The sequence below is a fragment of the Marmota monax genome, unplaced genomic scaffold, assembly GCF_021218885.2.
Source record: "Marmota monax isolate L192 unplaced genomic scaffold, Marmota_monax_Labrador192_F-V1.1 WCK01_AAM20220418_F8-fsc00064, whole genome shotgun sequence".
NCBI lineage: Eukaryota > Metazoa > Chordata > Mammalia > Rodentia > Sciuridae > Marmota > Marmota monax.
The window spans coordinates 9,118,369-9,137,553 of record NW_026694542.1 but is presented as its reverse complement, the minus strand read 5'-3'; positions in this window follow the sequence as shown (position 1 = coordinate 9,137,553).

The window sequence follows — 19,185 nt, the reverse complement described above, 5'->3', positions numbered from 1 at the left end:
AGCTCCATACAATCAGTGGGTTTGTGGGCAGTTTTTGTAAATGTTACATAATATAGCCTCAGGATAATGAGGCTGGTGGGTGTTTTTTTTGTTTTTTCTAAACAGACACATGATTACCTAGAATTTCAGAGTTCAAAAGATCAGAGGTCTATCTAACCTAGGATCTTTCTTGCTGTAAGAATTCTTATTATAGTAGCCCTGATAATATCCTTTGAATACTTTGATTGACATGGTACTTACTACCTGAATAGGGAATCCCTTTCCATCTTCAGACTGATTTAATGTTTAGAAATTCATTCTTATATTGGACCAGAGATTATCTCCCTGCAATTCTTATTCTTTCCTATTTTCACCTTGTGAATCGATGGAAAATATATAAACCTCCCGCCCCAGCTCAGTCAGACACCAATCAAATGTCTAGAAAATAGCCAGCAGGAACCCCTGCAAGTTTAAACATCTCTAATTTTCCTCAGCTATTCAAACCCCTACTATTCTCTTCCTCCATACCTTTTTATCAGTAGCAATGCCTTTCTTTGTAAGTACTGTCTCAGGCCTAAACTGCATGCTCTATATTCAGTCCAGAGGGCACAAGATAAACACTATAACTTTCTTTGTTCTGGAGGCTGTATTTTTATTAATGCAGCTCAGAATTTGCAATTGTGTATGGCAGCCACAGAGCATAGCAGCTTCTGCATCATATTGGCATATGGAGGTAGAAGTCAAACAACTAAACTTAGTATTTTGGTAGAAGTCAGCCATGAGTTGTGTCTTCCTTATCTATATTAATTCTTTTGCTGAAAAGCGTATATCTTAACCTTTTTGTTTTGGGTGCTGGCGATTGAACCCAGGGGTACTTTATGACTTAGCCACATTCCCCGTCCTTTTTATTTTGAGACAAGATCTTACTTGGTTGCTCAGGCTGGCCTTGAAATGAAATCCTCCTGCTTCAGCATATGCCACCAGGTCCAGCTACATCTTAACATTTAATTCATTTAAGTTTCATATCACTCAATTAAATTTAATTAATGTTGATGGAGCAGCAACCTGTTCCACTGTGTTTGATTTGGGCCAGTGTTCCCATCCTGCTGAGATCTTCCTGAAACTGTCACCCAAAATGTTAACTCTCTCTTCCAGCTCTTTGTCATCCACAGGTGGGATGAGCTTCTTCTCTTCCATGTCTTCAATCCTGATGAAGTGTTGAAGAGAATAGATGCTCCTAAGAACTTTGTTTAGAAGAATCAACATCTAAATGTCTCTCTTTCAAATGGAAGTTATATTTGTTTTTTTAGTTGTGGCTAAAAAGTTTGTTAGCTTGGTAACTTTTTATTTTGATATTTTCAGACTTATACAAAAAACAAAAAACTTATACAATAACCAGCCAGAATCCATTTTTAAAGATTGTACTAAGTCAGGCCCAGTGGCACATGCCTATAATCCTAGTGACTCCAGAGGCTGAGGCAGAAGGATCACAAGTTTGAGGCCAGCTTCAGCAATTTAGCAAGACCCTGCCTCAAAATAAAAAATAAATAAATAAATAAAATGGGTTGGGATGTAACTCAATGATAGAGGACCCCTGGGTTTAATCCCCAGAGACTGTGTGTGTGTGTGTGTGTGTGTGTGTGTGTGAGAGAGAGAGAGAGAGAGAGAGAGAGAGAGAGAAAGAGAGAGAGAGAGAGAGAGAGAGAGAGAGAAAGAGAGAGAGAGAGACAAAGAACTCCCATATACTGTTTATCAAGTTCATCTATCTTCAGTTCCATTTACTTTTTCCCTCTCTGTCTACATTTCATATCATTCACTTTTTTTTTAGTTGTAGGTAAACACAATATCTTTATTTCATTTGTATGCTGAGGTTCGAACCCAGTGCCTCATATGTGCTAGGTGAGCACTCTACCACTGAGCCCTAGCCCCAGCCCCTTTTCTGAACTTTTTGAGAGTAAGTTGGAGACATCCTGTTCCCCTAAATACTTTAGTACACATTTTTTTCCAAAAAAAAGGCATCTCTTACAAAATAACCAAAAATCAAGAAATTTGACATTGCTACAAAACTGTTACCTAATTTACAGTCCATGTTCAAATTCCATCCATTTTCCTAGTAGTGCCTTTTATGGCTATTCCCACCCTTGGACTCCCTCTGTCTTACCCAGCCGGAATCCATATTAGGATCATGGAATTCAGTCGGCATGGCTCTTTAGAGAAGACTATGATATATATATATATACTTTTTTTTTTCAATACTGAGCCACATCCCCAGTCCTTTTTATTTTCATTTTGAGACAGGGTCTTGCTAGGTTGATGAGGCTGGTCTCAAACTTTCAATTTTCCTGCCTCAGTCTCCTCAGTTGCTGGGATTACAAGTGTGAGCCACCATGCCTGATTCTTTTTTCTTTCTCTCTCTGTTAGCAAGGTCTTGCCACATTGCCCCAGCTCTAACTCCTGGGCTCAAACGGTCCTCCTGCCTTGGCCTCTTGAGAAGCTGAGATTACAAGTACACAGCCCTGCACTGCACTCAGCTGAAGGCTATCATTCTATTTCAACACTAATTGCTAAAAGCAGTTTAAAAACTTTTTTGAAAAATGTCAATAGTTAAATCATCCCACCTTCCTAAGGATAAAGTTCTGGGACCTCTGAAGAATGCAGACTTCAGTGCATTCCCAGAGAATCTTCCCAAATGTTTTAAGCAATGAAACCATTTGGAACAAACACAGCCTCCTGGTGAGATGCTTTGAAGGGAATAGCCTCAAAGAGAAGAATGACTCCTAGGGCATTTGCCTATAAATTTGCCTCATTACTTGATAGTTGAACTGCACATCATCTTAGAGTTTCAGGTCCCAGAGGATGGGGCCTAAGTGATGGGCACATTCTTTTTGGCTCATTTATTAAAGTGTTGGGTGAGTGAAGCTGAGCCCCAAGTCCCCCAAAAGGGCTATTTATACTCACCATGTGATGAACCCTTAACCTCTAAGATCGGTTATGGAGGAGGTAGAAGGACAAACGAAGATGCACAGGGTTCTCAATTCCCAACAACTCTAAATACAGTCAGGCTGATAGAGAATGAATACCATTGACTTTCTACTACACCCACTCCATAATGGACGCCCAGAAATATGAAACCACAACAAACTGTTGGCATAGGTTTTATCATGATCCGCTAAACTAAGGCAACTTGGGCTCCAACCACAGCTCAGAGTCATGTTGGCTAAACAATGTTGCCATGTGTTTCCTCTCCAACACCCAGGTTCAAGTCTTAGAGCTTAGTGCTTCTCCTCCTACCATCCCCTCTGTCACAAAACTTTTGTGTGTTTTTCACATTATCCTTTGAGGAATATCCTCTCCATTCTGGTCTAGTTCTTTGCTGATTCCCTCAGTAGATCAATCTTTTTAAAAAAAAAAAAAGAATAGACATGACAGTATATACCACAGTTCCATCTAATCCCAGCTTTTTGGGAGGTTTAAGGTAGGAGAATTGCAAGTTCAAGATCAGCCTCTGTAATTTAGTGAGATGCTGTCTCAAATAATAAAATCGGTCTGGGGATATAGCTCAGCATCCCTGGGTCAATTATTAATACTGAAAAACAAAACAAAACAAAAAAACACAAGAGTTCAAGCCAGGTGTGGTGGACACACACTTGTAATCCCAGTGGCTTGGGGAACTGAGGCAGGAGGATCACAAGTTCAAAGCCAGCCTCAGTCATTTATCGAAGCCCTAAGCAACTTAGCAAGAACCTGCACAAAATAAAAAACAGGGCTGGATTGTGGCTCAGTGGTAGAGTACTTGCCTGATGCACGTGAGGCACTGGATTTAAACCTCAGCACCACATAAAAATAAATAAATAAAATAAAGGTATTGTGTCCATCTACAACTAAAAAAATTTTTTTAAATAAAAACTGGCTGGAGATGTGACTTAATGGTTCAGCACCCCTGGGAACAGTCCCCAGTAACCTCCAAAAAAGAGCCTAGAATGGTAGCCTGGACAACATAGTAGAAAAAAATACATATATATGCATACATATATGTATATACATAATATTACCTTAAATATAAGTATATATAGTTATATATGCTTATTTATATATACACATATATAAACACATAAGTATATATACTTTCTTTAAGTATGGTTTTATATATATACTTATATGTAATATATAAGTATCTATATTATATATATAATGTACTCTTCTATGAGGAGCCATTGTCTTGGTCTTCCACTCATGTCACAGGATGCCCTTCTTCACCCTGCTCCATCTCTCACTTTCTTAAAGACCTGGCTCTATGGCTCCTTTTAGAGGGGGTCCCACCTCCAAGTCCTGTAATCCTTCCCTTGAGCTGAGTATTGAGCATGTGGCATCTATACCACCTAATTGGCACTTGGCACATGACTCCTTAGACACTTTGTAATTCTTAGTGCATCTTCTTTTTCTCATCAGACACAGTATAAACCCTTCAAGAGCAGAGGTTATGTTTATGTCTTTTTCCATCTTATATTTAAGGTAATGCCATGTATATAGTTGGAGCACGATGCATGTTCAGTGTGTTGATCATAGAACTTATTCAAAAACAGTCTACAACTAAATATTAATAATAACAGCCAACATTTATTGAGCTGATAATAACCATTGGACATACTGCAATATGCTTAATCCCGACTATTTCATTTATCACTTCCACTGTCCAGTGATCTACTGGTAACTTTAGTCTCCATTTTACTGGTGAGGAAACAGAGGCTTAGAGGGGCTAAATAATTTACCTGTGGTCATCCAGCCAAGTGAGAGGAGAGACCAGGGTTCAACACAGATGATCTGATTGCAAAGTCACTGCTCTTATGCACACTGATTTGGCCACATTTGGGCCAGGGTAATCCCTTCACCCCAAGACTTTAAATAATAATAATAATAATAATGTGGTGCTGATGATAATAAATTAACATCTTCCACAGGTGTGGGCCAGTGATCTCCTTACACTGATTTTTTTAGTGTTTAATAACTATTGCAAAACTCTTCTTATATATGAGTTCAATCTTTTCGTGAACAGCAGATAAAATGAACTGCAGAGTCACGTTAGCATTCTACTTGAGCTTTAAAGGCTAATTCCTTCTTTTTATTTATTTTTTTTGGACAAAGGATAGCAAAGCAGAAGCCTCTAACCTCAGAGCAGCCCGACCCAGACAGAAATCTGTAATTTTCAGCTACATCCCACATGCCTAGTGGGGCTGGGGCTGAGAAGGATTTGGTGGGGACAGCCGAAAAGAGCAGGGTTGTGTTTTCTCACAAGCTGGGTCAAGTTGAGTGGCCAGTGGAGAACCTCAGTTTCTCCATGACTCCAGAAAGGTGGCAAAAAATGGGAATCATTGTATGTGTTTAGACTGTTCACAGAGGGATATCTCAGCAAGGCAGTTCCTATCGCAGCCAGCTGATGTCACCAAGATGGGGGAGGAGGGGAGATGAAGGAAAGAAACAATAGAAGAAGAGACAAAGAAAAAAGGAGGAAAGATGGAGCAAAAAGTGAAGATGGGAAATGTGGCAGAGGAAAGTGAAGATGGGAAATGTGGCAGAGGAGCTAAGTGGGGAGAAAACAGAAAGAAGGTAGAGGAAAGAGAGAGGAAGGGAGGTGGTCTTTTGGTCTCCTCCCTTCTTCCATTCCTAACACAAGGTGAAAGGTTCTCGCCCCTGCCTGTAATCCAAAGGTACATACATGTACCCACACCCTCGACCTCCGGCGCATCTGGGGTGGGGAGCAAACGGAGGTGAGGGGAGACCTGGAAACAGTGCTGTTTTCCTCTGGTTTCCCCAGGATTTGCCCATTTCCTGGGGGCCATTCCTCCCCTCGAAGCCCTCCGGGAGTTCCCTCCCCACAGACCCCAGCCGGGCCCTGGCAGCCCCCTCTCCTCTATTCCCGCATCGCTCCGAAGGGGCTCGCGTCTCCCTGATGCGCTCCGGTGTCTGTCTGAGCCATCCATCAAGGGTGGCAGGCTGAGGGAAACATGAAAAAGAGCCTATTTGGCTATTAACATCCCCTCCCGCTTTGCTGTCTCTCTCCTCCCCACTCCCCTACCAGCCCCCCACCCGGCCCCTCCCTTCCCCCCTTTTGCAGGAGACAAAACCAGACTGACAAGCTGAAGACTCAAACATTAATCAAACTGCGCTCCGGAACAACCTTTCCCTCGCATTAATAAATACATTTGCGGCCCCTCATTGGACAGTTGGCCTAATTTGTTTCTTTTTCGCTAGGTGGGGGGAGCCGCCGCGCCCGCGCCCCCCGGCTCCCAGCAGCCCCGCGCAAAGCAGATGTTCCGCCGCGGAAGCAGAGCTGTGCCGAGACGCGCGCCCCGGAGGCCGCGGTTGCCATGGCGACGGCCGGGCCGCCTGCTGTCGCCGAGCACGCTGTCTCGCCCGCTCAGTGATTACCTCCATCTCCGCAGCATTCGCCATACGGCCGGGATTCTAATCAGATCCCCTCCCCCCTCCGCCCAGCCCGCTACCCCTTCAGCCCCCACATCCTTGGGACTCATTAAGAATTGTCCATGCATCCTTGGAGGTGCCAAGGCGAGCAGAGTGCGAGAGATGCCCTGCACTCACTCCCCTGTTTAGGAATGATGGGTCCGGGTGTGGAAGAGGTTCTGTGCCCCCACAGTCTGTCTTTGGTGGCACTGGATCCCTAGGGCCCAGTTTCCAGCATTGTTCCTTGAGGACTCCTCCTCCTCCCCCTTTTCGTGTTTACATTGAGGCAGGTCACCTGAGCCCCTGGGAGCTGGGAGCTGTAAGGCAGGCAACCAGAGTTCCCCTTCCCTTGGAGCAGGACTTTGCCATTCTTATTCTGAAAGTGCTGGGAATAGGTGGGCAGGGTTTCTGGAGCCATCAGAACATCAGCCCCAACTCTGCCCTATGGTTTCTCAGACTAAGGGAAGGAGTGGAGAAGGAAGCACAGTTTGGGCACTTAACACATTCAGGCCTAGCCTGAGTCATGCCAGTGGTTACTGGGATCTCCTTCCAGGGGCTCCACACACACTATGTCCATGCTCCCAGGCTGAGCATAGTTTGTTTATAGGTGGCCTCAGATGCACCCCCTTGCAGCCATGCAACTGATGCCCTGCTAACCCACTCTGGCTTGGTAGTGGGCAGGGAGTAGTGATACCTCCAGGACTTGGGGTGCAAGTCCCAGAAGCATCACAGGGGAGGACAGTATTTTCCCTGAGACTCTGAGGCTTTCTTACAACATTCCAAGCATAAGCCCCGTTTCCAGACATCCCTGGCTCCAGAAGAAACAGTAATAATAAAGGCTGCAAGCAAGACAGCAAAGAGAGGTGTTGGGGGGTGAGGCCAGCCTGGGAGCAATGCAGAACACGCAGGGAGATGAGATTCTGGGTGCAGATTCCACATCCCAGCCTAACTCATAAACCAGGAAGCCCAAGGTGGTTGAAGTAAAAATAATTTTGCTTAGAGGGAGGGACTCCTTGAAGTGATGAAAAGTAGAAGCACACATGTTCCAGAAGAGTTATTGATGCAGGGAAAGCTTGCTTAACTACTCCCACAATATCCCAAATGCCTTCCGACTGTTTGCCTGCAGTTCTGAGGAGCATCAGCGAATGAGAAGAAATACTGCCCTGAGTTCTCTCTCCCAAGTCTATGAGGAATCCTCATGTCAGAGTCACAAGGGCCTGCCAGGAATGGTGGCGCATGCCTGTAATCTCAGCGGCTCCAGAGGCTGAGGCAGGAGGATTGTGAGTTCAAAGCCAGTTTCAGCAATTTAGTAAGGCCCTAAGCAACTCAGCTTCTAAATAAAATTTTTAAAAAAGGGGGGGCTGGGGATGCCGCTCAGTGGTTAAGCACCCCTGGATTCAATCCCCAGTACCAAAAAAAAGTTACAAGGGCCTTTTGAGACCTAGACCATTCCTTCATTTTATGGATGAAAAAAATGCCACCCAGTGAGGGATCTTAGCTGGCCCCAAACCACATGGTTAGCAAACAGTAGGACCCCTCTGGCTTTCTGCTGTACTGGGCCCTGGGGCTGCTCCCTTTCCTCTCTTAGAGGCAACCAGCTGGGAAACTCTGGTTTCCAAGAGGCACAAACAGAATCCCAAAAATCTCAGGCCTTTCCAAGCCCCTAGTCACTCTGTCCCCTGAAGGCCTGTCACCTGAAGGCAGTGCCACTAGAGTGACAGCTCCCTTTGGCCCCGGCTGGCCCAGGGCCTCTCCCAGGGGTGGTGGGTGGGGAGGGAGCTTTTGTGGGGCTTCCTTCAGTCCATTGTCTGCAGCTCTGTCTTTGTCTGTTTGTCACTCAGAAGGGAACCGCTGAGGGGAGAGGTCAGGCTGGTCAGTGGAAAGGGAGAAAGAAGCTGTCCCGGTTGAGAAGGGACTGGGAAGAAGACTCCTTCCACCTCCTCATCCCCGCCCCCCCCCCAGCTCCTCAGCTGGTTCCCCTAGGGAATTCCAGGCTCTGCTCATTTCAGACCCAAAGTGGCAACTGCCCACAAAGACCCCTGGCTTCTTGCCAGGCAAAATGTTGGGTCTTCATTGGAGAGCTACTCCCTTCCCCTGCCTTATCTGCAAGAAGAGGCTGGAATCCTGCTGGGGTTGGAGTGTCCATTGTGCTCCCCACTTCCTGACTCTACTCCTGCACCTTCCTCTCTCCCCAGCCCCGCCTGCGTCATCAGATTCCCCAGGCTCCCCAGCTGCTCCCCACTGTGGTTCCACACAGTACCATCCCTGGAGAGCCCCCGTTTCCAGGTGTCCCCAGCTTCTGCTATACACTGATGTATCTCCCCAGATCATGCTGTTTCCAGTCTCCCCTTGTTCTCCCTGCACACGAATCTACCTCCCCAGATTCAACTGTTTTCAGGCTTCTCACTCTCTCTGCCCCCCTGTACACGAACTGTCTCCCCAGATCCTGCTGTTTCCAGGTTCCCCCATATTTCCCCAGTACACAAATTGGCCTCCCCGGATTCGGCAGTTTCCAGACCCCCCCTCACTCTCTCACTAGGCAGTTCCATCTCCCCAGATTCAGCTGTTTTCAGGCTCCCCTCATTTGCCCTGTACACGGGTACCTCTCCCAGGTTCTGCTGTTTCCAGGCTCCCCTATTTCCCTTGTACACGCATCAGTCTCCAGCTTATGTTGATCCCAGCTGCCTAAGGGAGTCAATAGGTTTATGGAGAGTGGAAGAAAGAAGAGAGTCAGAAAGAGAAGGAGGAGAAAGATCCTCATTTAGGAGACTTCTTGTTTCTCGTGGGACTCCGAGTACTAAGCAGTTTGCACAAGGGCAGCCTCTGGGCCTCTGCTTCTACAAATAGGTCCCTTAAGTCTCTACCCTGGGACATCCCAATTCCCTCTACCCTGCTGCTGCCTGAGATCTGAGCTTCCACGGAGCAACCTCTGGAGGCCTTGTCCTGGGTGCTTATACGTGTGGGTGTAGCCAGCAAGAGCTGAGCTGCAGGCTCCCTGTCTCTGCTCACAAATCCCTCCTCACCTTCTCAGCTCCTCTTTCTCTTTCCCACCTGCTGTACTTGAGCTCTCCTCAATTCATTTACATAAAACTTAAGGAAGACCCCAAATGCACCCCTAGAAAAAGGGGGAGCAGAGTCAGAGATTTGTATTTTTGCTGTTGTTTTGTTTTTGCTTTCAGGATGGTGCAGCATCATTCTCAGGCCCTGAAACTGTCATCCTGGACTGTGGCCCTGGCAGGCTCTCCAGCTGGTGGTAACAGTTGTTCCATCTTTGCTGCATCAAAGCAGATGCCCTGCATACTGATCCTTCTAGAGGTGAGGAGGGGGATGTTTTTCGAGGCTTTCTAAGATTCCTACTTTCTCTGATTCACTTTAGCACATGCCCCAAAGTTTCTGCTGGAATCTGGGAAAGTTGCATCTGATCCCCCGACTCCTCTCCACTCACAAACCCATTCATCTGCCTAATTCCAGCCGTTTTGGTAGTCTAATGCTCCATCTGTCTGGCACTAGCAAACATTCTGGGTTCACCAGGAAACAAATAGGAAAGGCAAGCCACTGAGACCAGACAGTGTCCCAACAGAAGGGAGAGCAGCCTCAGTTTCCCCATCAGTCAAGCAGGGATGACAACACCCCCCTACCTCACTGAGGTAGAACATACAAATAAAATTACATATGTGGAGGAAACAGAATACTTTTACAGACCTTAACAAGTGTGAGTTGACATAAATCCTGTTAAAAGAAACTTGTGTGAGAATCTGTTTGTGGGTTTTTTTTATTTATTTTTTTGTATACAAATTCTCCTTCTATTGTTTGAAAAGAAAGGCAGATTAGGCTTGGTGGCACACACCTATAATCCCAGGGATTCAGGAGGCTGAGGCAGGAGGATCACAAGTTCAAGACCAGTCTCAGTAACTTGGAAGCCCTGTCTCAAAATTAAAAAAAGAAAGAAAGAAAGAAAAGGCTGGAGCCTGGCCCGGTGGTTAAGCACCCCTGTGTTCAAACCCTGGTACAAAAAAAAAAAAGAGAGAGAGAGAAAGAAATTTTAAAAAGGCAGCTGAAGGCATTTGTTTATTAATTTCATAATTTAAAAATTCTATTGGGCTGGGGATGTGGCTCAAGCGGTAGCGTGCTCGCCTGGCATGCGTGCGGCCCGGGTTCGATCCTCATGCACCACATACAAACAAAGATGTTGTGTCCGCCAAATACTAAAAAAATAAATATTAAAATCCTCTCTCTCTCACTCTAAAAAAAAAAAAATTCTATTAAGGGTTAAGGTATAGCTCAGTGGTAGAGCGCTTGCCTAGTATGTCAGAAGTCCTGAGTCCAATCCCCAGCACTGCAAATTAAAAAAACTATCGAAATTGATGTACCTAGAAACTGTACAAAATATCAGTACAGAATAGCCAATAGCCATTGAGGTATAGATGTGAGAAATTTAATGTACGTAAATTATACCTCAATAAAGCTGAACGTATGCAAAGAAAAATGTGATTTTTTTTTTGTGTGTGTGGATGTGTGGTATTAGGTATTAGGTATTGAAACCAGTGCCCTCATACATGCTAGGTAAGTGCTCTGCCACTGACCTACATTCCCAAGCCTTTTTTTTTTTTTAGTGTATATGGCCACAATACCTTTATTTTATTTAGTTTCTTTCTTTTCTTTTTTTTTTAATGTGGTGCTGGGGATCGAACCCAGTGCCTTATGCACACCAGGCAAGCACTCTCTCACTGAGCCACAACCCCAGCTCCTACTTTTTGAGACAGGGTCTTAGTAAATTGCCTAGGCTGGCCTGAAACCTTCCATCCTCTTGCCTTAGCTTCCCGAGGAGCTGGGATTACAGGCAAGTGCCACCACATCCAGCTGAATTGGGGTTTTGAGTTGAGTCACACTATTTATTTATTTATTTTTTGATTGCCCAGGAAATCACTCCTTGTCAAGGGAATTCCATTTATAAATGTTAGATTCTGATGCTCTACAGAAAACCTGGGGCAGAGAGAGGTGAGAAGGGTACCAATTCTCTCATTGCTGTCCCAGTTCTGTCACTGGTTAGCTGTGTGACATGGGGTGACTCACCTTTTGAGCTTCACTGGTCTCATCTAAGGGTCTCTTGCTTGCTCTCCTAGAACCACCCAGCTTCCCCCACCCCTGCTCCCCCAGAATATAAGCTTCATTCAGTGCCTTCCCCAACCTCCCACTGCGGTGGGGAATGGGCTCAAGCCTCCAGAGCTGGAAGGGAAAGTCTGGTTTTCTTAATAGACTTTCTTCATCCTGGACCACATTTTCTCTGGACAATTGCTGTCCCAGATTCCTGGTTTATTGCCTTCTCCTCCTGGCCAGGGTGGTCATATCTATGATGTGGGACACCCCCAAAGCTCTCCCCTGTTGTCTAGGGGGCCTCTAGGAATGGGTTCCAGTGCTTGGCACTATGGGATACTCCTGCCCCATAGGTAGTAGAGGTACCCTTTAGATCTGGTTAGGCCTTTCTCCGACTCCTATTTGATCCTGGCTGAAAAGGATGCAAGCGGCGCTTGTCTTACAGCGCCATCTTCTGGACAAACCTGTGAGAGCACATTCTTCTTGCGGCCAGCCCAAGAAAACTAAGGTTTCTTTCTTAGAAGTTTTTTGTTTGTTTTGGTACCGGGGATTGAACTCATGGGCACTCAACCACTGAGCCACATCCCCAGCCCCCTATTTTGTATTTTATTTAGAGACAGGGTCTCACTGAGTTGCTTAGTGCCTCGTCGTTGCTGAGGCTGACTCTGACCTTGCCATCCTCCTGCCTCAGCCTCCTGAGGTGCTGGGATTACTACAGGCGTGTGCCACCACGCCCAGCAGAAGTTTTGATCTAATCTGCTTGCTCCCTCATAATCAAGTTCTGAATTCTGAACTTCCCCAGCCGTCTCTCAGGAGAGGATGTTCAGGAACGTTCCAATCCGAATATGGGGCTGATCCCCTGGACTGGTAGCGATGGGTGGTCCTTAACTCTCTGAGTCTCAGAAGCAACTAAGGAGAATCTCACTTCTTACATCTAGAAATCTGAGTCTTCACATGTTTACTGCATGTGACCCCCACATACTCAACCCAGGTGTCACTCACTAAGAAGACTTTTGTGTGGAAGCTGGGACATAGCCTTTGTGACTTTCAAATTTTTCTGCTATCTTCAAAAGTATTTTGTTTTTTAACCTGAGGGCTCATTGGCAGCCATGAGAAGAAGACACATATTATCAACGTCTTCAGAATCAGGTGTTGCTCAGTGACAGAATGCTTGCCTAGCATGCACCAGGCTGTGGGTTCAATCCCCAGCACCAAAGCCAAAATAAAACCCAGATGTTGCTAGGTGTGGTGGTGCACACCTGTAATCCCAGCAATTCAGCCAAGACAGGAGGATTGCAAGTTCAAGGTCAGCCTCAACAACTTGGTGAAGCACTCAGCAAGTTAGCAAGACTCTGTCTCAAAATAAAAAACTAAAAGGGCTGGATATGTGGCTCAGTGGTTAAGCAACCCTGGGTTCAATATAAGTTTTTTGTTGTTGTTGTTGTTGTTTGTTTGTTTGTTTGTTTTAAGGACCAAGGATGTAGCTCAGAGATAGAGGTTTGTCTAGCATGTTTTAGGTCTTGGGTTCAATCCTTAACACTGGAAAAAAAAATCAGGGGAAATCTTGGGGAGCTGAGAGAGTAGCTCAGTGGTAGAGCATTTGTCCGGCAAGCTTAAGAGCCTGAGTTTGATCCTAGGCATAGGAAAAGAAAGAGAGTCAGGGGAGAAATAATGGGTCTGGTCAAACAGAATAAGATCTCTCTTGCTATTTCTTTCATTTAGTGTGTGTGTGTATGTGTGTGTGTGTGTTTTCAGAGAGGGGGTATTTGAGAATAAGAGGATAAATATACAAGATATGAGGTAGATTCTTTTTTTTTTTTAGCTGTGGTGGGAGTCAAATCCAAGACCTTGAGCATGCTAGGCAAGTGCTCTACTGGTAAACTACATCCTGAGCCCCCAAAGTACTATTTTTCAGTACTAGAGACTAAACCCAGAGGTCCTCTACCACTGAGCTACATCCCTGCATCCTCAATCCTTTTCACCTTTTATTTTAAAACAGGGTCTTGCTAAATTGCTGGGGCTGGCCTCCAACCTGTGAACCTCCTGCTATGGCCTCCTGAGTCACTGGGATTACAGGTGTGCACAACTATGCCTGGCTGGATGATGATGATGATGATTTTGGGGACTAAACACTGGGATGCCTTAACATTGAACTATATTCTCAGCCCCTTTTATTTTTTATTTTGACAAGGTAATCTCTAAATTGCTGAGGCTAACCTTGATTTGTGATCCTCCTGCCTCAGCCTCCACAATAGCTGAGATTACAAGGGTGAGCCACCATGCCTGGTGTCTGGCTATTCTTTTTTTGGAGGGTGGGGTGGGGATGGAGTACTGGGACTGAATCCAGAGGTGCTTTAAAACTGAGCTATATCACCAATCCTTTTTATTTTTAATTTTGAGACAGGGTCTCACTACGTTGCTCAGGCCCTCACTAAGGTACTGAGGCTAGTCTCAAACTTGCAATCCTTCTGCCTCCGCCTGCCTCCTGAGCATGTGCCCAACTTGGCTATTCTTTTTAAATATGCTTTCCAGAACCTAAAATGTCCAAATCATTGTCCCTGACAAAGTGATCCCTTTGAAAGTTCTTTTATAGTGATTGCCTATAATTATCTGAATTAATTCAATGACACCAACTCTTCAGACTCTGAGAGCAGACTTGAGTTTCGAAAGTTGCTTGGTGACAAAAATCATCAATCAGGCTGGAGGATGCTGTTTTTGATAAAAAATGAGAAGTAGGCTGGGCACAGTGGTGCATGCCTATAACCCCAGTGACTCAGGGGGCTGATACAGGAGGATCTCGAGTTCAAAGCCAGCCTCAGCAATGGAGAGGCGCTAAGCAACTCAGTGAGACCCTGTCTCTAAATAAAATAAAAAATAAGGCTGAGGATGTGGCTCAGTGATCGAGTGCCCCTGAATTTAACCCACAGTACCCCCCCCCCAAAAAAAAAGAATGAGAAGTAGCAATAAAAAGATTTTCTTCTGTGGGTCATAAACTGACCCCAAATTCCTGTTCAATCCATGTTCCATGTCGCTGGCAGAGTTCCTTCCTCAAAACACAGATTTGATATTACTTAACAGTTTGAAAATATTTGGTGGCTTCCTATTACCTTCAGAGTACAAGCCAAGATCCTTAACTCTGGGATTGGGGCGAAGAGCTATGGGCAACATGGTAGGGCCCACGTAGGTTTCAATCTCACCTTTGTGCCCTGAGACAGATTATCCCAGACCTCTGTTCCTTCATTGGTAAAAAGAAGACTAACAATGTCTACTTTATTTGGTTGTTTTGAGGACAGTAGCATTGTTAGGCTGTGCACAGTAGTCAACTCAGTAAGTAGCATTGTTCTGTGTTCATTGCCCACTGTGACCCATTTACAGCCTGTCTAGGGAGAATCCTCCTGTTAAGTCTGACCTGGTGGACACACATTCTCCAAGCAGACACACATCATTGAAGTACATTCTCCAACCTGCAATGCCCTAAACAAAACAGGGATCCCACACTTCTTTGTTTTGCATATACTGTGCTCCTTTTCTAGTGGCTCCATCGCTTTCTGTCAGTACTCTGTAATTCTCCATCTCCTCTGTGAATGTTTATAGTTTTCCTTATATACATACACAACTCTTTTTTCAGAAATTGCACTCCCAATTAATCTCAGAAGCTCCCAACAACCCTCAGTAAGGTTCCTGGCTCAGATCAGCCAGTTAGTGAATGTCTGTTAAAAGGTTTCATTCCAAGAGAGAAGCTGATTTTATTATTATCATCAATATTGCTTTTCTTACCAAAGAGTCCCTTCAGAGGGATGGCATTTGTCCATGTGTACAGACACATTCTACATGTGTTTCATAATGACTCTCATTTCTTTGGATCCTCACCTCAGTTGAGGAAGAGATTCAGAAACAGACCCAGCAGGGTGGTGCACACCTGTAATCCCAGAAGGAGGATTCCAGGGCCTTGGGGACCTTATAATGGCACACACTCTATCATTTTTTATTGAAAAGAAAAATATTTTCCTACAGGAAACAGCACACATCCTGCATAAGCTCTGTGCATTAAAGATATAGAACACTTTTTTTTTTGAAGCAGGAATTGAACCCAGGGGCGCTTAACCACCAAAGCACATTCCCAGCCTCCTTTTTATATTTTATTAGAGACAGGGTCTTCGCTGAGTTGCTTAGGGCCTAGCTAAATTGCTGAGGCTGGGTTTGAACTCTCCATCCTTCTGCCTCAGCCTCCTGAGCCGCTGGGATTACAGGCACGCGCCACTGAGCCTGGCAGAACACTTTTATTTTTAAAGATTTCTACATTGAGGGACTGGAAGTGTAGGTCTGGGGTACAGCACCTGCCCAGCATGTGTGAGGCCCTAGATTTGATCCCTAGCACTGTGGATGGGGGACACATCTATCTTGAAACCTCTCTCAAAGGCCATCCCTCCTTTCAATCTCCCACCCCCATCCCACTGCGGTACCTAATCAGTCTCTCACTTTCCCCAGTACCTGGCTCACGAATCAACAACAAATATGGTTGCATGAATGAGACCCAAATTGGAAGGAAAAGGAAGAGTTGTGACCAATCTGCTTTGGGTAAATTATCCCCCATTGTCTACATCAGGTTCCAGAGTTAAAGGGTATCTACTAGGAATTTAGAGCTAAGTAGTTTTTGTTTTTCGTTCTTCTTTTCCCATACGTAGTAGTATTTCAAAGAGGGTTCCAGACTTTAAGAAAGTCGGAGCCTCAGGTGTGCTCCCCTGAACCCCCACGCTACAGGCCTCACCTCCACCAATCCCAGCTACGCTTTGCTGCAAAGACCCCATCACACCCTTGGTCCAGTCGTCAGGGAGCCATCCATCACTGTCTGGACGCGAGCCAATCGAGCCTATCGGACAAGCCCTGCCTTCCTGCCAGCCAATTGGCGGAAGGCAGTGGGCCCCACAAGTCGCTTTGGAATGTGTGTGTGTGTGTGTGTGTGTGTGTGTGTGTGTGTTGGCAAGCGGTCAGCCGTCTCCGGGTAGTATAAAAAGGGTTCGAGGGGCAGGCTGCCCCTGGTGTGTCCACAGCTGGGTCTGAGTGTGGCTAGCAACACGTCCAGCGCCAGATCTCTGGGCCAGTGTTTCTGGGAGCCTAACCTCCTGGGGTCTCAGTTCCTACTGTGTCCTGGTGCCAGTTCAGCTGGAGAAAGGGGAGGCTCCCATCCCCGCAAACACTCGGGACATATTGGGAGTCCACCAGGGCACAGAGGGAAAACAAGAATGGGGCCAGGGGAAGGGGTGGAGACGGTAAGGCGGGCCCGGGAGGCCGCCCCCGCCCGGAACCGCCGACCGCCCTTCCCGAAACCGGGTCTTCGGCGCTCGCCTCCGCGCCCGCCGGCTCCGGCCTGTGGCAGCACTAATGAGGCTTTCTGTGGGAAGCTGGTGCCAGCGGGCAGAGCTCTGGGCGACTGGCCAGGCGCGCCGTCCTGGCGGCTCCGCCTGGTTGCGGGCGCTAAGAAGGGGCCAGGGACGCAACCGCCCACGACCCCCACCAGCCCCAACTGGGTCTCGGTCTCCGCCCTCAGAAGGCCAGGGCTGCAAACTTGGGATCCTCCCACCCTCCTGTCCTTCCAGTTCCTCCGACCGCTCTATGCAGTCCTCCCTGCGCTGACCCCCTCCCCTCCACCGCCGTGGGTCCGCAGCTTTGCAGCACCACCACGCCCTTTAGCCATAGCAAGCGAGGACAACTTTCTGTTCGCCTTTCCATCCTACCATGCCCCCTCGGCTCCCTCCTCTTAACCCAGAGCAGTCCCTGGATGGGCGAGGGGTTCCGACAGCCCGAAGGCAAGGCACGCGGGAAAGCCACCTGTCCCTAGCAGTACCCCACCGGCCTGGTTCTGCAGAATCTGCCACAAACCCTTGAGCTTTTCAGAACCTCAATGGCCCCCCTGAGTAAAACTGTGAAGACACTGTGTTGTTCACAGGATTCGGTTAGACAGTTTGCGTGAAGTGCCAGTCTTTTGACTGTCCTTTTCCATTCCCGTTTCTGTACAATTGAAATTGCAAGGCCCGGGACGGGTTGCCAGGAAGCGACTTGCCCTTCCCGTCCTTGTGGTCGCTTAGGGGCGGTGGAAGGAGCCAAACACTGGGTGTGGCCTCGTATTTGCCAAAGTATTTCTAGAGAATTTCTTCTTTCCTGTCGCCGCTCTGGTCCCTGAGCTCCAGTTTAATTGCATACTCCTCCAGTCCCCGCCTTTAGAGTTGACTTTTTACATTATTTACTGGAAAGGATTATGTGCACAGAGTTTTACAATGCATATGTTTGCACTGCTGTATCTTTGCCATTTTTCTCAAATTACAGAAATCGTCGAATCCATTATAAATAGTGTAGGACGTGACAACCACAGGGACCGCTTCTAGCGACACCCGAGTCTAGTCTCTTTCTTTAGCAGCTGGCGGAAATTCTTTTTTTTTTTTTTTTTAATTTTTTTTTTTAATATTTATTTTTTAGTTTTCGGCGGACACAGCATCTTTGTATGTGGTGCTGAGGATCGAACCCAGGCCGCACGCATGCCAGGCAAGCACGCTACCTCTTGAGCCACATCCCCAGCCCCTGGCGGAAATTCTTGTACCCACCCTGATGCAGAACTCACAGGGTGGGTCACGCGTGCTGGTTGCTAGGGCAACGCCCTGTTGCTTGTGTTTGAGACCAACCCAGAGCAAGGGTCTGTCAAGACCTAGGGGAGGAGTTAGGGCAAAAGACCAGCAGGAGCACGTTTCGCGTTTTTCCCTCTAGGTGCCGCTGTAGGATTGCGGATGCTGTCGTGGGGCGGGGCTTCCCACCAAGCTAGGCTCCTCCAAAGGCGGGGCGTGGGACGAAACCGCTGCAGCCTGCAAGGGCTGGAGGGAAACTAGCTGCCTTGGGATACAGCTGGAGGCGGCCTCGGTATGATAGTACAGGAACGCAGGAAGTGCACGCATTGGAGAAAGACAAGGAGAAAACACAGGTTCTGGGACCGGGACAGAGAAGGAAAGTGGCCCAGAAAGGTGTCCATCACCATCTTTCCAGTTTGGCCCTGGAAATCCCTTTTCGTCCTCTCCCCTCTGGGCCCCCAATTCTTCACAGCCTTAGAGCGCGCCAGGTGCTCTGGATACGGGGACACACCACACACACACACACACACACACACACACACACCGGGTTCTGGCCGATGCGTCCTCGCCCCCGGTATTCGGTCGAAGCCAGCAAGCTTGCTGGGCTCTAGTGCCCAGGCTGTTTGCCACAGTAGGAATTCCGCGGTCCCCGGCATGCCAAGAAAAACAGCCATGTTGTTTCTCAGTTTGTCAGAGGAAGCCCTATTCCCTTTTGGAAGCCAGGAATGGAAAAAATGACTTGGAATCTCCAGAGGAGCTGCGCGGTGTGTACCGCATTAAAAAAAAAAGTGGGGGTACCATCTTTTGCTCTTTCTCAGAAGTATGCGTCATTCCTGCCACTGTCACTCTCACCGTGTTACATAGTCAGACCCAGCCCCGCCCGCCGCGTACGATACTCCGAGGTATCAGTGTTGCATCCCCTTACTATACTAAATAGTCCCTTTCCCGTGACCCGTTCTCTTCCCAAACAGGCAAGTACAGGGATACATCCGCACCGGGTCTGGATATCTTGAAGATGTGCCTCATATACCCAAGA